The sequence below is a fragment of the Enhydra lutris genome, unplaced genomic scaffold (assembly GCF_002288905.1).
Source record: "Enhydra lutris kenyoni isolate GAN:26980312 unplaced genomic scaffold, ASM228890v2 scaffoldscaffold9, whole genome shotgun sequence".
In the NCBI taxonomy this organism is placed as follows: Eukaryota; Metazoa; Chordata; class Mammalia; order Carnivora; family Mustelidae; genus Enhydra; species Enhydra lutris.
The window spans coordinates 14,044,080-14,067,154 of NW_019154093.1; the positions used below are offsets into that span (position 1 = coordinate 14,044,080).

At 49.0% G+C, this 23,075-nt stretch overlaps 1 protein-coding gene across 2 annotated transcripts in view; it reads left to right on the forward strand.

The window, feature by feature from the left end:
* Nucleotides 1-23,075, forward strand: part of LOC111142879 (ST3 beta-galactoside alpha-2,3-sialyltransferase 3) — a 187,856-nt gene that overhangs the window by 123,300 nt on the left and 41,481 nt on the right. The gene's annotated exons all lie outside the window — the stretch shown is intronic.

Below are 23,075 nucleotides of genomic sequence, written 5' to 3' on the forward strand. Positions count from 1 at the left end.
ATGGAAGGGACACCGATGTGCCAGCCTGTTCTGCCTACAGAGTCCTGCTTCTCAGGAAAGCCAGCCTGTTCCCTCATAACCCTTTGTGCTGTCTGCTGGGAAGTCTTCCTTTCTTTCCCTGAGACTTCCCTGCCTGGAGACATCTCCTGCTAATGAGAGAGACAGGGAAGAGGGGGAGCCCTCAGGAAATGGAGAGACCGAGGGTATGAGGGTTGTGGTACAATACTCTTCTAATGGAAAGAGTGAAGAGAATAATTATTTTGATGTAGAAGAATTATTTTGACATATACTAATACATGAAAGATTGGAAAGAGATGAGATGAGACAGAAAGTTCTCACAGCTTTCTCACTTAACATACTGTGGGATCTTGGAAAAGTCTGAGTATTACTTATCTCATTAAGTCAAGAGAATGAAATGAGATGAGGTGTCTTAGGGGTATAAATGTTGATCACTCCAGAAAATTTTTATGTTAGACGCTTACTAAGTGAATTCCCACTTTCTCAATGACTTTTATCATGACCAGGTAAGTTTTTATCAGGAAGGAATAAAGATCCCAGAATAGATCATGATAAACATTTAAAATGTAGGTTTTAGGAGCAGGGTAGGGAATGTACGTTTTAAAGCAAAAAGTGTAACTGATGAAACTTGGCACACCCTATTTTCCTGGCAATCCTTTGCTACATATGTTTGAGTCACCTTTTCTGCTTTGGTGAAAGGTTTTTTTTGTTTGTTTGTTTTGTTTTAAGTTTTACATTTATTTTTGGTGGGGCAGAGGGAGAGAAGAATTTTAAGCAGGCTCCGCACCCAGCACGGAGCCCGAGTCCGGGCTTAATCTCACGATCCTGAGATCACGACTTGAGCCAAAATCAAGAGTCAGACCCTTAACTGACTGAGCCACCCAAGCACCCCTTGGTGAAAGATTTAATATCATGTCTTTTAGATGGTGGCCAATGGAGCCACTCAGCATGGGGAGGGAGCATAGCATCTACAGGCTAAGCCTGGGGCAAACGGTCTCAGCAGAAAGCAGAAAGAAGAAGCCAAGTCCAGGCCATGGCCATGCTCCAGTGGCAGTGATAGCTGATGCCTCTTGATTTATCAGATTGTCTGATGAGACCTTTTCCCATCTTTCCTGTTTTAATCCTCCCAACAATCTTATGAGATAGGTGTTGTCATTAATCCAGTTTTTAGTATGGGAAGATGGGGGTGGAGAGAATGGATCAGTTTGCTAAAGATAGGAAGTGATGAAGCCAAGTTTCAAACACAAGCACTCTGACCACAGAGTCCACCAGCTTACCTGCCACATGCTGCTTCCTCTCCTAGCTGCTGTCTCATGGAAGGCTGGCTAGTGGCCAAAGTACAGAGGTCTACCAGATGTCTGGCGCTAGCTGATGAGGTACTGGTGTAGAAATCACCCTCTTTCCCAGCTCTACAGAGAAAAACGTCACTTCTCTTGAGATCCACTTTGCTTTAGAAAGTTCAAGGTGCATGGTGTCTATCTGTGACTGTGTGTATCAGTAATTTTCATACCATTAAGGAATTTTTGCCATGGTCCAAGCTGGCTGAATTCCCAAGAGTGTAGGGATGGCCTTTGAAACCTTGCTGAGCTCTCTGAAGCAGGAAGTCTGGAATATTGACAGAGTTCCAGCTGCATGTTTTGGGGCCCTTGTGTGAGAAGGTACAAGAAGCCTAATGCACTGCCTTCAGGGGTTTTGAAAGTTTGCTGGCTCCTGGCCAGGGTACCTGGGTACCTGGTATCCCCACATTCTATAGCTCCTCCCTCTCCGCTCTTCCAAAAAGGATCCTTGGGATTCTTACTACTACAATACCAGGGAGGGGTGGTGGGATTGAAAGGCATCCCTGCTAAGCTTTGTCACATACCATAAGTTACATAGGAGAATAGAGCACCATCCACTTCTACAAAATTATTGTCCTTCCAGACTGGGAGCAAGTTGAACACCCTTCAACCAAGGGTGTACAGAGACTCATTGCAGTTGCTTCTCTACCCCGACTGCCTTCCTCCCCAAAATGCTCTTGCTCAGGTCACTTGAAATGACTAACAAATCCAAGGGTAGACCTTCTCTTTTTCTGACCTCTCTGAAGCAGTTGGCATTATTGATCTCTTCCTCCATTTTGAAACTCTCTCCTCAGTAATCTTTGTCCAAACTCCCTTCCAGTTCTCCTCCTACTTCTCTGATTGTTCCTCCTCAGTCTCTCTTGCAAGCAGCCTTCTTTTCCTGTGCCCACCTCTAAGTACTGATGTCTGCCAGGGCTCAGTTGTGGTCTTCTCCACTTCGTACTTGACCGTGTCAGTTAAAACCCGTGTGCCAATGACTCTCAGCTCCTGATCTCTTGACCCAGATAACCAGCTTCCTGCTGGACAGCTCCACTTGGATGACTCAAGCATCTCAATCTCAGTATGCCCAAGTCCTTGAATTCCCTTTAAAGCTAATCAGTCCATATTGCTTCTTTCCATGAATGACAGCAGTATCCACCTGAGAGTGTCACCTGAGCCGGAAATCTGAGAGTTCTTCTTTCTCCTTCTCTCAACCAAATGTCCAGTTAGTCATTGTGTCCTGACACTTCTGCCCTCTATTATCTCTTCTCTGAGGTCAGTCCTTTCTCCTGTGCCCTGGTTCTTCAACCTCTCCTAGATCTTGGACCAAAACCCGGGAACCCGCATCTTCATTCTCTTTATTGACTTCTTCATATCCCTGTTTTATCATACTGAAGTCTCTTGTATTCCTTAAAAAATTGCCACATTGGGCATCTGGGTGGTTCAGTTGGTTGGTTTCAGCTCAGGTCATGGCCCCATGGGTTGTGGGATCGAGCCCAGAGTTGGACTTTGTGCTCAGCAGGGAGTCTGCTTGAAGAGTCTCTCCTTCTACCTTGCCCCAACTGCTCTCTGTCTCTAAAATAAATAAATCTTAAAAAAAAAAAAAGTTGCCACATTGACTCTATTATCCTCTAAACCTAATGGTAATAGCTCCCATTTCATTTGTTCAAGAAATCTTTAATGAGCACCTCCTATGTGCCAGACACTTTTCTAGGTGCTAGAGCTTCAGCATTGTGTAAGATACATGAAATCCGTCCCTCAGATACCTTACTTTCCGTCTGCAGACATACACAGTCTGTGTGTATAAAAGGTCACGCAGTTTTAGAGGGCTCCTACTATGTGCCAGCCGCTGTGCTAAACATTGTATATTCATTATTTCACTTAGTCTTTGCAATAACCCTTTGGAATAACTGTTATTAATACCCATTTTACAGGTGAAAAAGCTGTAACTTGGCCCAAGTCACAGTCGTACAGAGCTAGGATGCAAACCCACCAGCCCCACCTTATGTCCTGAGTCATGGCCCTGAACTGTGAGCCTGTAGAGGAATATAGCTTCCTTTTGATTGGAGAGTGTTTTAAATATTTTCAGTGGGTGCTGCTGCGGGGAAATCCCTGGGTGCTGGACCTTTCTGGGAAGTGCAGAGCACTCAGTAACTCAAGCTTCTCTGCCTAGTGTACAAGGGTCTGCAGCCCTGTGTGGGCTAGACAGACTAAATGCCTGTCCTTGACCTGGACTCCAGTTTGAAGCTGGAAGAATTGCCATCTGTGTCCTCTTGGTTTCTCTGCTGTCAGTTTTCTCTTCATGTATTCCCCAGTGTCCGTTGTTCTGACTTTGGGGAACCAATCCTTGATCTGCTTATAAATTTGTACCACTTCAGGGGCGCCTGCGTGACTCAGTGGGTTAAGCCTCTGCCTCCAGCTCAGGTCATGATCTCAGGGTCCTGGAATCAAGCCCCACGTCGGGCTCCCTACTCAGCAGGGAGCCTGCTTCTCCCTTTCGTCTGCTGCTCCCTGCTTGTGCCTTCTCTCCCTCTCCTGTTCTGTCAAATAAATAAATCAAATCTTAAAAAAAAAAATTAACACCACTTCTGTGTCAGCCTCCCCCTTCTACCTCCCCTACCCTTCAAGGAATTCAGCCCCCCAGGCCTCCTGTCCCCACCCTGTACCTTAGAGCTGGGAATTCCATGTCCTTCCTCTTTGTTCTGTACATTAACCCTTATAGGCAAGTCTGTTGTAGGTGGCCAGAAGTTGTTTTCTGTGGGAAAATCTCCTTCCCTAGATGACTGGGGACTCCTACTTCTTTGCACTGGTGACTGTTGCAGAAAACCTGCTGGGTTTTTCCGTGGTTCTGAATTCATCTGCTGCTCAGTCTGCTGAGCAGGCCTCAGTCTGCTAACTGCCACAGATGATGTCAGTGTCTTTGTCCTGCCGGGTTCAGGCCCTGAGGAGCCATGTCTTGTCCCCTTTCCAACTTCTCCTCAAGGTAAATGTCAGGCAGAACCCTTGGGTATCAGTCGGGTGGAAGCCTGTTGTGTGCTATGGAATCAAAAGTGATGTGGGCTGGTCTGCAACAAGATTTTTGAGAAATTGACAGTAAAGTTTTAGAAATGTCAGTAGTAACTAGAGTAAGTTTATGTCAGTTAAATCTGAAAATTTAAAAATGGAGCTTATATTTTATATATGCTTTAATTTTGCTGGTGATTCATTTTATTTATTTTTTAAATTTTTAAATTTTTAAAGAAGATTTTTGTTTATTTATTTGATAGAGATTGCAAGTAGGCAGAGAGGCAGGCAGAGAGAAAGGGGGAGGCAGGCTTCCAGCTGAGCAGAGAGCCGGATGCGGGGCTCGATCCCAGGACCCTGGGATCATGACCTGAGCTGAGCTGAAGGCAGAGGCTTTAACCCACTGAGCCACCCAGGCGCCCCTTATTTATTTATTTTTTAAAAGATTTTTATTTATTAGAGAGAGCGCACAGTAGGAGAGGGAAAAGCAGACTCCCCTCTGAGCAGGGAGCCCAACACGGGGTTTGAACCCAGGACTCCGAGATCATGACCTGAGCCAAAGGAAGACCCATCACTGAGTGAGCCACCCAGGAGCCCTTATTTTTATTTTTATTTTGTTTTTGTTTTTGTTTTTTTAAGTAGGCTCCACACCCATGTGGAGCCCAATGCGGGGCTTGAAGTCATGCCCCCGAGCTCAAGACCTGAGCTGAAATCAAGGGTCAGAGGCTTAACTGACTGAGCTACCCAGGCACCCCCATTTTTATTACACTTTATAAAAATGTCACTGTGGGACTTGAAGTTTCAAAAACCAAACAAACTGGCCCTTCTTCACAGGTGGGTTGAGAAGCACGGAACGTAGTTGCAAAAGCCCAGGCTTTGGAAGTGAGTGGAGCTGGCCCTCCCTTTCCTCATCTGGACCTCTGGGCCTCAAGATGAAGGGAGGCAGCACACGGACACAGGCGCAGATCTGCAGTCTGTGCTCTGAAAGCCCTGAGGACAGAGGGCTGTGGAGGCCCAGAGGAGGCCCGCAGGCAGGAGGCGCTGGTGAGAGATGTGGGAGCGGGATCCCTGGGGCCGGTGATCTCTGAGCCGTGCCTGGAAGCCGTGCCTGGGGCCTCTGCGGCAGCCTCCTCCCTTGCATACCCCACCGGAGGCTCTGTGGGGCGGCAGGAGGCCTGGAGGTGCTTAGAAGTGCGGTCCCTGGGGAGAGCAGGCAGGCAGGCCAGCTGCATTCTTGCGGTATTTGAGGATTGATCTTGTCAGATTAGCGGCTTTGCTTTTCTTGGTTGAGGTACAAGATCCCCACGTGGGGAGCTGCACGGCAAAAGCTGGTGAAAGCACAAAACGTGATCCTGGCCCTTCTCCCAAGCCGAGCGGCTCCAGGCCCGGAATAGCCCTACAGGGCTCCATCTCTCTGTCTCTCCATGTCTCCGTCTCTCCATCTCTGCAGTGAGAGGGAGGGCTCCCATGCGAGCTCCTCCCACACCCGTCCCAGGGTCCAGGCGGAAGGTGGGCAGAGAGGAGGCTGCTGGCATTTTCAGGATCCGGTCCTGCCCTTCTGACTCTGTCTGCATTTTGGGGAATGGGGATGGTCTCTCTGGGTGACTGGCCTCCTCGGAGATAAAGCCAGAGGGGAAGTGGAGAAGCAGTGCTGAAGCCTTATCTCTCCTGGGGGCAGGCAGAACGCCAGCCCACCGTGCCTGCCTTTGGTCCTGAGAGCTTTCTCCTGTCTGCCAGCACTGTGCGTGGAGTCCAGGCCGAGGCACATGAAGTAGCCTGAGGGAAGCCACAACCCCACCCAGATAGCGGGAGTTCAGTGAACCGCTCCATAGAGAGGTCTGGGCTGGAGGAACAGTTGGGAGGTGACTCATATATGAACCTCAGAGGGTGGGCGAGATTGTCCCAGATGATGTGGTCTCCACTCTGGGGAGACCCCGATGGGGAAGACACAAGCCTGACCCGTGGCAGCCTCACAAAGGCAAGTCTGTTGGCAGCTGGCCCTGTGACCTCTCCGTGCCTCTTGTGTTGGCTTGTGTTGGGTCAGACCCACCTCCTTCCCTGTGTTCCAGACCCTTAGTCTGGGGAAGTTTCGAGAAGTTTGAAAATGGATGGTTGGAAGAAACAGAAGGACACGTTGCTCAGACCCTCAAGAAAGAGGGTCTAGGCCAGAGGCCAGCTATAGAGCTTGCCCGAGAAGCATATGCCCAAATGGAACAAGACCCCCACATGGGGCAAGGCAGTGGTGCCTGGGGTCTGGGCTCTGAAACCAGCTCTGTGGAGCCTAGTGATGGTTCTGTCCCTGCTGTCTGCACTGGCCTTGCTTCCATGCTTCCTATGGTGGCTATGACCGGTGCAGTTCTGGCCAGGTAGAGGGCTGTCTCCACCTGACTCCCTGTCTCCCCGCTCTACTGTCCCGCACACCCCCAGGACCCATAAGGTGGATTAAGGGCAGGACTTGGCCCGCTGTGTGTTTGCCTTTAGGACCCTCTATCAGCTGCTGCCTATACACCTGGGCCTTTCTTTTCCTGCTCAGAAGCTAACGAGTGCACAGCGGCCCCTCAGATCCAGGTCCTCTCCCCCTCAGTGGGCTTGGCTCCACTCTTCCCCTGCCCCTGAAGGAGGGTGCAGTGAGAATGACCCCTGGTTCGTTTAGGTCCTGGGAGCCCATGTGTTTCCCCTGATGGAAGGAATCCTTCCTCAGAAGCAGTAACCATTTTTTTTTAACATGGCCAGTAGCTTCCTCTGATGGAGCCAGTCCTGCCGGCAGCCTAGTCCTCCTGAGGCTGAATGCAGGGCAGCACGGCAGACTGTGCCCAGGGGCTCAAGGCTGTGGCGAAGGACAACTCGTCTGAGATTTTTGGGCCTTTGACCCAGCCCAGTCTCCAGCAGCCTCCAGCAGTCTCGGACGTGCATGAAAATGCATTCCTTTACGGCTCAGATTATCAGGAGGAAGCAAAGGGTTTGGGGACTGTAGCCTGGCCAGGGAGAGCGGCAGCACAGTCACTGCTGCTCAGAGGGTGCAGGGTCAGGAGTGAACCTGGCTTCCTCCGTCTGTTTTGTGACACACGGAGACTCATGGAGGAGCACTTGCTGAAGGAAGAAAGGACAGACTGCCCTTGCTCAGCCCTGCCTCCAGAGCCCCAAGAGCCCTGGGGCCCACCCCTGTGAGTAGCAGCTCTGGTCCTTGTGCAGCCGTGAGCCCTCTCCAGCTGGGGCCTGGGGGCTGGATGCAGGCGGGGGGGGGGGCAGGAACACGGGCTCCATGCAGCCCCTACCCTCTCTCTAGCTGGAGGCTGCTCATTTTCTTCCCAGGCCATGACTGCACTGAGCTACTGGCTGTATTTCAGCCTTTTCCTGGGGGTTGGCCTGGATTTCGGGAAGCAGAGAGCTTTGTAGCTGGGACAGCAGTGGTCCGACCATATTCAGACTGTCGTGACTTGGTGCCAGGGCGAAATTGGTTAGGGGCCATGGGGAGGGACGTCTTTGCCACCTGACTTCACCACGGAGCCAGTGATCGCTTGAGGTCGGGGCCCCGTCGGCACCTCCTTCAGGCTGTCCAACAGAGACTGAACGGGGCTTGGGGGTGCCCTGCCTCGGGCTGCACAAGTGGAAACAGCTTGGTTTTGGTGTCAAGCAAACCCGGGTGTGAGGCCCAGTGTTGCCACTCGGCTGGCTGCGCGACCTGGACAAGTTCCGCTAGTCATGCCAGCTTCAGCTCCCTCCTCTGCGAAGTGGGGGGAAGAGTCCTGCCCCGTGGGCCATCATGAGGGAGGGGTCCACATCCGTGCGGCTGGTGGTCTCGTGCTGGCCGACACAACAGCGAGCGCCTGGCCAGGGCACGCCTGGTCCGTGGCAGTACTTGCTGCTGCTGGGCTGTCCTCACAGCCCGGACCCTTCTGCGCTCCATGAGGCCTTCCAGTACCGCGGCTCGGCCGGGAGCCGTCGGGACTCGCACAGACTGTGTATACAAACCCGCGTGATTGGCATTTGTTGATACAGGAATGCCTCCACGCATCAGGAAGTGTGGCTTTGGGCAACTCCAGCCACACAGGATGCAACTGATAACTTGTAATTTAGTAAGAAGGCTTCTCAGAGCTGTCAGAGCACCAGGGAGCTGAGGCCTCCTGGTGCCATAACCCCAGGGTGGCCTCGCCCTGCTAAGCCGTAGTCTTTTCACCTTTGTGCTGCACATGCTGTCTTCCCCCAGCCTGGAATGCTCTTCTGCAAACTCTGTGCCTATGGAAGCACTGCTTCACTCAGCAAGCAGCCCGAACGTCACCTGGCTTGGCACACAGTGATCTCTACTCCAAGAGCTGCTTGTGGCAGCTTCCCCCTCAGAAGGGGCCCAGACGGGGCGTGCTCTCAGCCTGGGGGGCTGGCCACACGCACCTGCTGTCCTGAGGTTCCTCCTCACGCTCTCCACCTCTCAGACTCCAACTCAGATGTCACCACCTCTGCGAAGCTCTTCCCTAGGTCCCCAGGCAAGAGCTGGTTTGGGGGCTCCCATAGCTTTGTGCGTCTCTGTCTGTAACACTTCACACATGGTTCTGTAGTGCCCTCCTGGGTCCTCCACTGATGCTGGTCTAATGTTCACCTTTAATTCTCCCTGTGTCCCCACTTGCTGGCAGTGAATTGAGGATAGCTCCCATTCCCCTGGCCCTTGTCCACCCTCAGCACAGTTGTCACAGCTAGCTTTGGCTTGGAGAGGGAAATGGAAGCAGGGGAAGAGAGGAAAATGGAAGCCTGCAGACCTTCTTGCGCCGCCATCCAGACTGACCGTGTTGCTGGACCCGGCTCTCTGGGCTTCCTCCCTGGCAGCCACACCGCCAGCATCCACAGTGGGAAGAGTCTAAAATGATTCTGAGAATATGTTAATTTCTAGATAATTCTCTCCTCAAAACACAAGTTTGATGGTCTCCCTCAGCTCAAATAATTGAGAATTGCATTTTTGTTTATTCAGTGAATGCATTTTTATTGCATGCCTATGTTGGACACTGGGAAAATGGTTTTGGAAAAGGCAGGTGTGGTGCCAGATCACCATGTGGGGAGTGTAAGTTGAGGTTGTACCTCAGGGTTCTGGTGACATTCAGGCCGGGTTGTCTGAGAGCCTCCTCACCGCTGCCTCCCCACACTAGGCCAAGTCTGGCGACTGCATAGGCCATTACAAAGTGAGTGTCACACAGTAGCTCTCAGAGCTGCGGCAGGACTGAGGGGATGACAGCTTTGGAGCTGCAGAAAAACTGGCTTGTGAATGGCTTTCATGGAGCAGGGCTTTAGGGAGACAAATGACATCTGAAAAAGACTCTTCTGAGCAAGTCTTCTTGGCATGTTCACCCAAGTCAAGCCTAAACAAAAGGCTGTTGATGACATTTCTTCAGCTCAAGTCACGAAAAGCTTCAGACCGAGGGTGAGCAATTTCTGCTTCTGCAATTCAGAGACCGTAAAGAATGAAGAATGGCTTGGGGAGAGCAGGGCTCCGTCATCAAGCCACCGTCTGCCCCCTAGAATTGGGCGTGTCTGCACAGCATATGGTCTCCTTCCCCAGAGGGGCCCCCCACCTCCCCGCAGAGACAGGGAGTGCCCTCAGCATGCAAGAGAGCCTCCCACATCCTCCACCACTGTGGGGACCAGACCAGGCCTCACAGTGCTGCCTCTGGACCCTGCCCGTGGAGACTGCTTCTTCCTCCACTCCTGACCCCAGGGACCCAGGGTAGATCCTGCCCCTTCCCCAGCCCCTGAGCATTCCCTCTTTGACAAGTCTTGTACAAAGCTTTGGAGGACAGTGATAAGAAAGAGTCACTGCCTCCTAGGAGTTTATGGTGAATGGGTGACAAGCAGGACAACAGGATGACTGCAAGGAACGAGCAAACCAAGCAGATTAGGGACATCTAACCAAACAAGGGTAGGCAGGCAGGGAGGACTTCCTAGAGGAGGTGCCACCCGTGCTGACTGTTGGAGGACATTAGCAGCTGGTCAGGCAAAGAGTCTGGGAAGGGCACTCACCCTGAGGGAGGGAGGCTCCCTGGCAAGTCATTTGGGCTGCCTGGAGTAGAGGCTGTGAGGTGGGAACAGGCCCTGATTGCTAAGGAGTTTATGATGTGCTCAGTGAAGGTTTCAAGCAGGGAGGGAAGTGACATTGGATCTGTTCTTTGGAAAGGTCATTGTCTGGGGCACCTGGGTGGTTCAGTAGGTTAAGTGTCCGACTCTTGGTTTCAGCTCAGGTCATGATCTCGGGGTCCTGGGATCAAGGCCCTGCATAGTAGTTGGGCTCCGCACTCAGCAAGAAGTCTGCTTGAGTATTCGCTCCCTCCACCTGCCCCCCCCACTCTCGTTCGCGCTGTCACTCTCTCTCTCTCTCTCTCTCTGAAATAAATAAATAAATATTTTTTAAGAAGAAAGGTCATTATGGGAAACGGGTAGAGGGAGTGGTCAGAGGAGATGAGAATGAGTGCAACACTCTGGAGGCAGTGATGGGACAGGGTTGGGTTGGTGAGATGTTAAGAGAGGAGCAATGGGGACAGTAGGTGGCTGGTGGAGGAACAAGTGAAAACAGCCCCGCTTCTGTTCCAGGCAGCTGGGGAAATGCTGGCTCCACTTCCTAACCTGGAGAACGCAAGTTTGGGGGCAGCTATTAAGTTCATTTGGGGGAAATGCTGACCTTGAACTTCCAGTGGAACATCAAGTAGAGATGTGGAGCACCCATGTCCTTTTTTTTTTTTAATATTTTATTTTATTTTTATTTCATTGCTTTGAACAATATTCTTAAATGAGGTCTTTATGCAGTTCCTTGACAATTTCCTTGTGTCTCTGACATAATAAAAGATATTTTTTCTTGATACCACACTGATTCATTGTATATCTCCCTTTTTATCACCAGACTTCTCCACTTGAAATCTGTTTGCCTAAATTCCCTTTGACTCCTTCCCCCATTATGTGTCTTAGAAGCATTTCCATATGCTGGGCACCGTGCTGGCTGCTAAGAATGCAGAGTAATACGTAATTCACAGCCTAGAATCCAGTCTAGATGGGGAGTCAGGCATGAACACAAAATGATTGTAATATAGAGTGTGGGTGCTATGATAGACGAAACCATAGGATCCCATGAATATACGGGAAGGAGACACCTAATTGAATTGAGGGAGTCAGAGGAGGCTTGAATTTCTGGGTCCACTCCTCCTCTGCCATTATTATTCACAGGACTTCTCGGCCTTCATTCTAATAATCTTAAAAGTCAGAGATGATCCTCTCATGGGTCCATTGGTGAGTGTTATCTTACTATCATTTGGTTGAAAACTTATCTCTTTTTTTTTTCTTTTTTGGTTTTTTGCTTGTTATTTTGTATTTGACAGGAGTGGGTGATTTAAGTGTCAGTGGGTAGGATAGGTCATGTCAGTAGCTCCTCAAAATACGTGGTCTGCAGACCTAAAATATTAATGGGCGCCTCAAGGCCATGTCCCACCAGGACCAAAAAGCTGTGCCCTTTTCTGGTCTCCTGACCTCCTCTGGAATCACTCATTATCTACCCCACACTCCCGTATTTTCTTAATGCTGTCTGTTCTCAGAGACCTCCAGGTAAGGACATGTCATGGTCCCCTTCAGCAGCCCGGGCAAAATGTCTTAGAAGTTCCTTTCCCTCCCCTGCAATAAACTTGCAGGAATGGGAGGGTGTCTAACAGGAAACACCTAAAGAAGCCATCTTTTTTGAGTGAAGTGGCCAGAGAAGGGTTTTTGAAGGAAGTGGTATTTTATCCAAGTCTTAAAGATTGCATAGGAATTAGGCAGTTGAGAAATGATAGGACAGGAGTTCTAGACAGAGGGAATGAATAAACTAAGAGCAGGAGGCACAGAAGGATATTCGGAGAATTGCAAATGGTTTGGTAGGATTGGAGTGTAGTGTTATGTCCTAGAAAGCTGGAAGAAGTCATCCAGGGGCAGATCCTGGGAGACCTCACAAGTCATTCTGCAAGGATTTTGATTCTATCCCAAAGAACCTGGGATATTACTGACATGTTTTAGACAAGAGACAAGAGAATGACATGGCTCAGATTTGCTGTTTGGAAAGATCTCTCTGACCCCGTATGGAAGATGAATGGGAAGAGGCAACTTGGAAACATGGAGATCAATGAGGGCACTTTTACAGTAGTTGCTAATCAGCAATCCTTTGCGGACAGAGAACAGAGACTTTCTAGGAATGCTTAGGAAACAGTATCAAAGTGTCCCTTCTCTCCTCCCAGAAATGAAACATCGTTTCTCAAACCACCACCACTGCAGCTGACCATGACATTGTTATCTGTCTCCCCCTCCAGGACAGGGACTGCATATCATCCCTGTTTGGGACCAACCCTAGCACCCAAGAGTACCTGGCACTGATAAGGTACTCAGGCAAGTGCTTAGTATGCCTACTGAATTGATCTGATAATTTGGAAGGCTAGCCAGAGAGAAGAATCTGGAAGGACTCCCAAATTTCTGGCTCCAAAGATAAGAAAAATGAGGGTGCCATTCATTGAGATAGGGAACCCAAAAGAAGGGCACTTGGTTTTTGGTTTTAGATCTCTGGCCTTTGTCAAGAGGAGAGGAAAGGGTGAAGATCATGAACTTGGTTGTGGAGTAACGATTTTGAGATGTCTTGAGGATACTGGGGAGACATAGAGCAGTCATTTGTGTGAGTGAGCGTGGAGTCCAGGAGAAGTCAGGGCCAGAGATGACACAGTGGGAGCTCTTAGCATATAGATGGAAATTTGGCAGTGGATGACATAGTATAAGAATAGTGTGTAGACTGGGTCCCAAACTGGCTGCTTACCAGCTAAATCCTCCTGCAGACACACTTTGTGTGGCTGGCACAGTGTTTTCAGGTAATGTGAATACCTTTAGGCAGTGTGTATACTCCAGCCCGCCAAAATCCCTTCACTTCTTATCGTCTCACATCTGGCCCAATTCATATATTTATAGCACCTTCTTGGCTCTTACAGGCATTTGAGTTTGTAATTTGGGGAGGAAGAAGAAGAAAACAGAAAGACATAGCTCCGGGGAACACCAACACATAAGAGATGAACAGAAGGAAGAAGGGCCCTAGAGACTGGAGGAAGTCATGAGAACAGCATTTCGTTCTCTCCAGAATTATGGAGGGCAATGTAGGCAGTGTGTAATAAAACATAAAATGTGGATTCCATTTGATCCAGCAATTCCACTTCTAAGTATTTAACGTAAGGACGTAATCATGTCTGTGCACGCAAGTCATTGTAATGTGATGCTTGTTGCCGCGTGTTTATAATAGGAAAAAAACTGGAAACAGCCTAAGTGTCTCTTGGTTGAGAATGATTAAATATAGTATGTCTGTATGATGAAATATTATGTAGTCATAAAAAATGATATCAGATTATATTTACTGTTACGACCCCACAATTTATCGTTAAATTTTTCAAAGGCAAGTTATGGAACGGTACGTATAAGATAATCCTGTTTATATTAAGTGTCTGATTAGAGAAGGAAAAGTCTGGAAGGTTTCACATAATACAATCGCTCCCAATAGCTAAATCTAGTAGACCTCTCTCTGGCCTCAGTGGCTTTGACCTCTCTGCGGCTTTTGACATTATTAACCTTTCTTGGCTCCTACTCCTTGTTGTTATTCCCTGACCTTTGTCTCATAGGCTGGCAATCGGGACTGAAAAATGGCAGTCTCGATCTTGGGAGAGCCTTTCAAAACTGGCAGCTTGTTTATGTCCTAGACACGTCCAAAGCAGGGCACTCGCTGGGTGAGTCTCTGGAAAGGAGGACGTAGGGAGAGTATTCCCGTGTTGAGTCTCCATAACTCTTCTGGGCTAAAACCCTTCCCAGGGTCTCTGGGTACAATTTTCATCTCCACATCCACCTCCCGACCCTCCAGTCAAATTGCCTGGCTGTCCCCTCTCTCCCACGCCTTCTGTTCAATCAAGGGGTTATTTTTAACAGTGTTTTGTATACCATGCTTAAATCTTGGCAAAACACCAAAGCTTTGGAGTAGACACCCGAGATAGAAATAGTCTCCCGCAGCCTCTCCCCTTTCTAAAGTTTTTCCTTTTAAAGAGAGAAAACAAGTTATCCAAACTGTAGACAGCCCTACCAAGAAAGTCCCCAGACAGTGGCCCTGAGTGACTGAATTTACAGCCTCCGCCACAGAGGTGGGATTGGAGGCCGGACCTGCCACCCACTTCAGCCCAGGGAGGCCCAGGAAGGAGAGGATGCCTTCCCTTTCCCTGGGCTTGGGGGGGGGGGGTTCTAGAACTCCTTTGTCTCTGAACCACAGAGATTATCTGGGCCATCCCCAGTTCCCAATAGCCAGAGGCTCTTAGCCTGCAGAAACAGCCCATCCATTTCAAGATACTCAGTAACTAGCGAGTTTTAACTAAGAAAAAGCAAAATCTGCCTTTCTGTAATTTCCACCAGTGGGCCTAATTGTGCCTGCCAGAGCCACAGAGCAGATCTGATCCCCTCTATCAGATGGTCAGGGATTCCAGGCTGGTGATCAAGCGCCCTCAGTCCCCTCTCATGCTAGCCCTGCTCTCATGAGGTACCGAAGGCCTCTGGCCGTCATGGTCATCCTCCTCTCTCAGGCAGGTCCACTTCATGGCTGTTTCCTTGGGAGACACCCAGAGTGGAGCTCGGGCTCGCTCAGAGGCAGCCTCGCAGGCAGAGAGGATAGCAGGGGAAGCATCTCCTTCTCGATGCTCCTTCTTGTCGTGACCAAGCCCCAGCAGACGCTGTGTTAGTGGACACGTCTCATAGACCATGAGCCTGCTCTACGCAAGCCGTTGCCGTGGCCCCCCGTCCCTGTCCCGCTTAGCACGCGTGATGGAATTTATGGGACCAAACCCGGCCCCGCCGTGTAGCTGCCTGTCTAAAACTTTTTGGATCCTCCTTAGACCTCCAGCATAAGCTCTTTCTTTCCTTTCTTCATCTTCCATAGATTTGGTGATTAAGCCATTCTATCCCGTTTCCAAACAATATACATAAAAACAGTGACCAAGGTAAGCCTACAACAGAATCGACCCCGGACTTGCAGGCCTGAGCAGAGCTGTTCACCAGCTACAAACTCTTTCTTGAACCATCCTGCCACCTCGCCCACTTTGCTATCCATCTCTTAAACCTTGCTGAGTCCATCTGTGAGGACATGGGCCCCATGCTCTTCTGAGACCTTGTCACAGCCCACATGGGGTGTCTGAGAGTGTACAAGACTCATCCTGGAAAGGAGCCCTGCAGAATCCCAGGAGCCACACCGACTTTGAAACCAGAAATCCCAGGTTTCAGACCTGGCTCAACACCTTCTCACTGTGGACAAATCACTTAAACTTTTAGAACCTCAGTTTCCTCATTTGTAAATGGGAGGAAATGCCTACCCTGCTTCCTTCCAGTGGCTTTGGTGAGGATAAAAGGATTATATTATAGTGCAGAACAATAGGCAAGAGTAAGGTGATGATTATCGTTTCATACACACATATCGAAGACCTACAAATATGGAAGCACAGAGCGGGACCCGCATGGGAACCACAGGAGCCCTGCTGAATTTTGATCCAGCAGGAGGTTTGGGTGTGCCACTGGCCCGTGCCAGAAACAAGGGAGCCAGAGCTGGGATCAGGGGAGGTCAGTGCTCATGGACCCGAGACAAGGCAGAGGAAGGGTTTCCCAGGAAGATCTGAAATTAGGCTGAGAATGGTCAGCCTTCTGGTCCAGTGTCATAACACATGTTTGAAGAATAAGAATAAGGGGGCAAGGCAGGAACGGGGCCTCGTGGCTGGAACTAGAGACAGAGAAGTCCTTGATGAGACTTGTGTCTCTGGGGTGGAGGACCTGGGGGGAGCCACACATCAGGCTGAAAATTGTGAGGCAGGCCCTGTGGTCAATGTGTGTGGACTCTTCCGGAGAATGTGCTTGTGAGGGAGGGAACAGGTGCATGCAGCTGGGGAGGTGTGGCCACGAGGGTAAAGAGGGTGTCGAAAGTTCCCAGGACCGCCCCCGCCATGCTGTGTTGGGGGACACTAGTGGTCGCTGGGGGACAGAACACCCTGGGCAAAGTCCAGCAGGTTGTACATTGTAACATGGAGGGGTCCTGAGCAACTGCGGTGGAGAATTCTGGAGAGGGGCTGGGGAGACAGTGAGGCAGCGTCACTGCACGAACCCGCGAGACTAAGACATTAGCCAGGGGCGAGGGCTGTCGGAGCGAGAGCAGCGTCAATGTGTGTTCAATGTGTGTGCGAGAGGCTCGGGTACTCAATAGCCCCTGGGCCTTTGATACAAAGATCTGGTTGCACAGGGGATTCTGAACGACTCACTCCAACATCTCGGAGCCTTCAGCTTCCTGAGGTAAAGCAAGGTGGCTCACATCCAACCAGAGAAATCCGTGTCCGGGAACCAGACTGCACCTTGGGGCTGAAGGTGTCCCAGGAGGGCTGTTGGTGGTTGCTGGTAAGGCAGCTACTGCCATCACCCCTACTTCTGACCTGGCACTCCCCGAGGGAGAGGGAGGGCATGGCTGATACCACAACTGGGAGGGGAGGGAGGAGAGGGAGGGAGGGGAAGGAATCTGACAGTTATTGAGCAACATGATGTGCCAGGAATTTTTCATGCTTTATCTCATCTCATCTCCACTGTAATCTGTAAGGTGGAGGTGCTCACCCCGCTTTACATTCATTCATTCAGCAAATATTTATGGCGTGCCTGCTAGGCGTCAGGTGCTGCTCTGGGTGCTGGAGACACGGCAGGGAGCAAAGTCAAGAGGCAAACGTCCGTGCCTTCCTGGAGCTCACGTTCTAGTGGAAGCAGGCCAGACACCCAAGACATAGAAGTAAAATGTATAGGGTATGACACAAGGCCGGGGGCGGGGAGGGGTGCAATGCCAGAGAGAAATAAAGCAGGAATGGGGACCAGAAAGTTAGGAAGGGGCTGTCACTTTATTTTAATTTTTTTTTATTATGGTCAGTTAACCAACATACAGTACATCATTAGTTCAACGATTCATCGTTGCATGTAACACCCAGTGCTCATCACCACACATGCCCTCCTTAATACCCATCATCCAACTATCCCATCCCCCCACTTCCCCTCCTCTCTGAAACACTCAGTTTCCCGGAGTCCAGAGTCTCTCATGGTTTGCCTCCCTCTCTGATTTCCACCCCCTTTAGTTTTCTCTCCCTTCCCCTATGGTCCTCCATGCTATTCCTTATGTTCTACATATGAGTGAAACCATATGATAATTGTCTCTCTCTGCTTGACTTACTTCACTTAGCGTAACACCCTCCAGTCCCATCCATGTCTATGCAAATGGTGGGTATTCCTCCCTTCTGATGGCTGAGTGATATTCCATTGTATATATGGACCACATCTTCTCTGTCCATTCAATCTTTCAAGGGCATCTCAGCTCCTTCCACAGTTTGGCTATTGTGGACATTGCTGCTGTGAACATTGGGGTGCATGTGCCCCTTCTTTTCTCTACATCTGTATCTTTGGGGTAAATACCTAAGAGGGCAATTGCTAGGTCATAGGGTAGCTCTATTTTTAACTTTTTGAGGAATCTCCATACTGTTTTCCAGAGTGGCTACACCAGATTGCATTCCCACCAACAGTGTAAGAGGGTTCCCCTTTTTCCACATCCTCACCAACATTTATTATTTCCTGCCTTGTTCATTTTAGTCATTCTAACTAGTGTAAGGTGGTGTCTCATTGTGGTTTTGATTTGAATTTCCCTGATGACTAGTGATGTTGAACATTTTTTCATGTGTCTCTTAGCCATTTGTATGTCTTCTTTGGAGAAGTGTCTGTTCATGTCTTCTGCCCATTTTTTGACTTGTTTTCTGGGTGTTGAGTTTGAGGAATTCTTTAAAGATCTTGGATTCCAGCCCTTTATCTGTACTGTCACTTGCAAATATCTTCTCCCATTCTGTAGGTTGACTCTTAGTTTTGTTGACTGTTTCCTTTGCTGTGCAGAAGCTTTTGATCTTGATGAAGTCCCAATAGTTCATTTTCGCTTTTGTTACTTGCCTTTTGGAGACGTGTCTTAAAATAAGTTGCTGTGACCTATGTCAAAGAGGTTACTGCCTGTGTTCTCCTCTAGGTTTTTGATGGATTCCTATCTCACATTGAGGTTTTTCACCCATTTGAGTTTATGTTTGTGTGGTGTAAGACAGTGGTCCATTTCATTCTTCTGCATGTGGCTGTCCAATTTTCCCAATACCATTTGTTGAAGAGACTCTCTTTTTTCCACAGGGAATTCTTTCCTGATTTGCCAAAGATTAGTTTACCATAGAGTCGTGGGTCCATTTTGGGAGTCTCTGTTCTGGTCCATTGAGCTCTCTGTGTGTTTTTGTGCCAATACCATGCTGTCTTGGTGATCACAGCTTTGTAATATAGCATGAAGTCAGGCAACGTGACGGCCCCCAGCTTTGTTTTTCTTTTTCAACATTCCCTTGGCTATTCAGGGTCTTTTCTGGTTCCATAAAAATTTTAGGATTGTTTATTCCAGCTCTTTGAAAAATGCTGTTGGTGGGGGCGCCTGGGTGGCTCAGTCATTAAGCGTCTGCCTTCAGCTCAGGTCATGATCTCAGGGTCCTAGAATCAAGCCCCACGTCAGGCTTCCTGCTCAGCGGGAAGCCCGCTTCTCCCTCTGCAGCTCCCCCGCTTGTGTTCCCTCTCTCACTGTCTGTCTTTGTTAAATAAACAAATAAAATCTTAAAAAAAGAAAAGAAAAATGCCAGTGGTATTTTAATAGGGATGACATTGAAAGTGTAGATTGCTTTGGGCAGCATAGACATTTTAACAATATTTATTCTTCCAATCCATGAGCAAGGAATGTTTTTCTATCTCTTTGTGTCTTCCTTAATTTCTTTCATAAGTATTCTATTGTTTCTAGAATATAGGTCCCTTACCTCTTTGGTTAGGTTTATTCCTAGGTATCTTATGGTTTGGGGTGCAATTGTAAATGGAATCGATCCCTTCATTTCACTTTCAGCAGTTACACTGTTAGTGAAAAGCAACTGATTGCTGTGCACTTTAGATAAGGTGACTGGGAAAGCCCTCCCTGGGCAGGTGACGGAGGTAAAACCCTGAGGGAAGTCAGGGAGGGGCCCTGCTGCTACCCGAGGGAAGAGCCTTGCTGGGCAAGGAAGCAGCCAGTCTGAAAGCTCTGAGGTGGGAATCCCAGAGCAGGAGAGGGGCCTCTGTTGCTGGACTGTGGCAAGGCAGGGAGTTCAACTAGGAGACTGTCGTAATAATCTACTGGAGAGATGGTGGTGACACAGACCACGGTGGACAGTGGTTCAGACATTGTTGCATTCGAGATGAATTCTGAAGGTAGAGGTTACTGGTTTGCCAGCAGCTCAGATGTGGCTATGAGAGAGAGAGAGAGAGAGAGAGGCATTTCACCTGGGCAACGAGAAGAATGAAGAAGAAGCCCTTTACCAAGCTGAAAAAAGGACTACCAGGGGAGCAGGTTTTAGGGGGAGTATCAGGACCTCGAGTTTAAACATGCAGAGTTTGAGAGCGCTCTTAGACATCCAAATGGAGGTGTCAAGGAGGCAGGGGAATATAGAAGCCTGGCATTCAGGGGAGAGGTCCAGGCTGTGGAAGCAAGAGAGACTGCCAAAGAAGTGAGGGTAGGTGGAGAAGAAAAGCAAAGACTGAGCCCAGGGCAACTAACATTTAATGCTGTGGGGAACAAAGAAGAAACGACAAAGGAGAAAGAAACAGAAGCATACCCAGTGGGATAGTAGGAAAACAAGGAAAATAGGACATTCCGGAAACCAAATTAAGAAAGTGTTTTAAGAGGAACAATTAACTGTGTAATATGTTGCTTGTAGGTAGGGTGCTCCTATAAGTTGTTGTCAAAACTAGGAAACTTTTTTTTTTTTTAAGAGAGGGAGAGGAGCCTGGGTGGCTCAGTGGGGCCTTCGGCTCAGGTCATGATCCCAAGGTCCTGGGATTGAGCCCCAAGTCGGGCTCTCTGCTCAGGGAGGAGCCTGTTTCCTCCTCTCTCCTCTCTCTCTGCCTGCCTCTCTGCCTACTTGTGATCTCTGTCAAATAAATAAATAAAATCTTAAAAAAAAAAAAAAAAGAGAGGGAGAGGGAGGGAGAGAATTCCAAGCAGGCTCCATGCCCAGTGCGGAGCCCAACTTGGGGCTTGATCTCACAACCCTGAGATCATGACCTGAGCCGGAATCAAGAGTCAGACACTTAATCAACTGAACCATCCCGGCGCACCCAAACGACGAGGACACTTAGTAATCACTCCAGGATAAGACACACAATCCAAGATCATCCCAGGAAAATCAGAATGTTGTGTGGTCACTCTACTGATAGGTCAGTGGAATTCACCATTGGATCTAGCAACACAAAAATAATTGGTGACCTTGAATGATGAATTTAGGGGTGATTAGAATGAATTCAGGAGAAATGCGGGGAGAGAGCTCAGGGATGGCAAATACAGGTCACGTTTTCAAGGTGTGTTTCTGTAGAGAGAAAGAAAGGAGTGCACGGTAGCTGAATCCAGGTGATAGTTATATAGGTGATCATCGTACTGGTCTCTCAACTTTTCTGTATGTTTGACTTTTTTCCTAATACAAAGTTGGAAAAAACAAGAATGTTAAGGCTTTAAAAGAGAGAGGGGGTGGGAGAGCTCCTTGTGGGGAAGATTTTGTCTGTATGCTGACGGGAATAATCCAGAAATGAGATGATGTGGGAGTGGAGACTTCCCAGAGCAGTGTCCTATAGTCCATGGGAAGGGATAAGGTCTAGGGAACACAAGTTGGCCCAGTGAGAAGTATGGACTCTTGAAATAGGAAAGAAAGTAGAGACAGTGGACACAAATGCAGGCGAGTGGTGGTATGGAGGTTGTGGAAATCCTGTTTTGTCTCTGCTGTTTCCACGCCATGGTAAGCAAGGCGATCTGTGGTCAGTAAGGATGAGGGAGGAGGTGATGGGAGGAGGAGAGATTGTGTCATTTAGGGGCATGGGAGCATGGCTGAGCTCATAGCATTTCAGGAGAGACAAGCCAGTGTGTGTCTTTCTCTGGCCCACGTCCTTCATCTGTTCAGAAACATGCCCCGACCAGGTAGGAAGTGGGATTTAACCACCGTTGTATTTAAGCTGAATGAGAGAGAAACGAAGAAGCCAAGGGATTAAGGAAGTGATTGTTACGATCGATGCGGAATTTCAGATGGGTGAGAATTGCAGTACGAACAGAAGGAGGTGAAAGACAGTAAGAAAGACAGTTGGACCTGTGGCCTGAAGATCTCGTGGGTTGAAGGGTTGGCGTTTAGCCCCAAGAGTAGGTGGGTTATAGATACTTTGATAGGTGGAGGCCAGAGAACCAATTTGAGATTGGGATGAGAGAAAGTCTTCAGTTGTTACCAATGACCCGGTCTGGGGTGTGATTTAGGAGTAAATAAGTCAGGGAGGGTAGAGAATAAGATCACTGTGGGAGGAGGGGAGGTCCATCCAGGCCTGCCTTGGAGCTTACCAGCTTCTAATTTAGAAGGAAGCTCATCTCTCCTGTTTCTTACTTGGGGAGGAAGGAATATGCTACAGGTGTTGAGACTGATGATAACTGCTTTAGGGTTTCTCTTCTGCACTTTATTTTGGACTGAGACTGAAGTTGAGGGTACAAGAGCTTGCTAAAAAGGAAGGTGGTGGTAGATTTCAACAAATGTGGGGACTGGTCTGCGGCCACAGTCAAGGCTGGCTGAGATCAGAAAGGCAGCAGAGGTCATAAGGGGAGGAGAGCCAGCTGAACATCAGAACTGAAAGTCTTGCAGGACTCCTGAGTGGCTCAGTTAAGTGGTTAAGCCTTTGACTCAGGTCATGATCCCAGGGTCCTAGGATTGAGTCCTACATCAGGCTCCCTGCTTAGTGGGGAGCCTGCTTCTCCCTCTGCCTGCCACTCCCCGCTGCTTGTGCTCTTTCTCTGACAGATAAATAAAAATCTTTAAAAAAAAAAAAAAAAAGGAAGAAGAAGAAGAACTGAGGGTCTTGGCTGGCAGGTGTAAGAGATTAAGTCACAGAGGCCCTTGTAAGGTGCCAATAGGTAGGATTAGGGCTTTGAGCCTAAGTCAGTGATATCAACGATAGGAAGCTTCTGAAGATCTTCCAAGGAAGGGCAGGATGGGCTGGGGCCTGCTTGTCTCCAGGACCATTCATTCTAGCAGGCATTAGCAATGCCATGTGTTGGGAAGGTACCTAGAATGACTACAGCAGGTTCCTGGTCCTCCTTCCTGGGGGTTGGCTGGACGGCCAGCCATGCAGAGCTGAGTGCAGCAGGACGTAGGTGAGCCTAAGGTGGATGAGTGTGAAAGAGGGAACTGAATGCTACAGCTCGGTGGTTTGTGGCTGTGAGAGATCCCTACCCTGTGTGCAGTGCGCTTTTGTTGTGACTGGTCATTCGTTTGTTCACTGATTAACTGCAATCTGCTGGGTGGTCTTCTAAGATTAGGGATGTGGTGATAAGTATAGGACGTGGTGGTAAGAAAGTCTGTCTCTCAGGGCACCCCTCTGCTTGTTGTTCAGATGGAGGAGCTCTTGGGTTTGCGGGGGCCAGGACATCAGTATAGAGGCAAAGAATGGCACAAGGCATGGGAGTAGCAGCATCTGTGTTTTACGTGCACCGGAATTCTTGTCGTAGGACTGTCTTCCCTGTGCATCTGGTTAGGAGGATGGTGACATTCAGGGTTCCCATCGACCGCTAGCCTACCCATTTGGCAATTGGTCCGATGTTGGGAG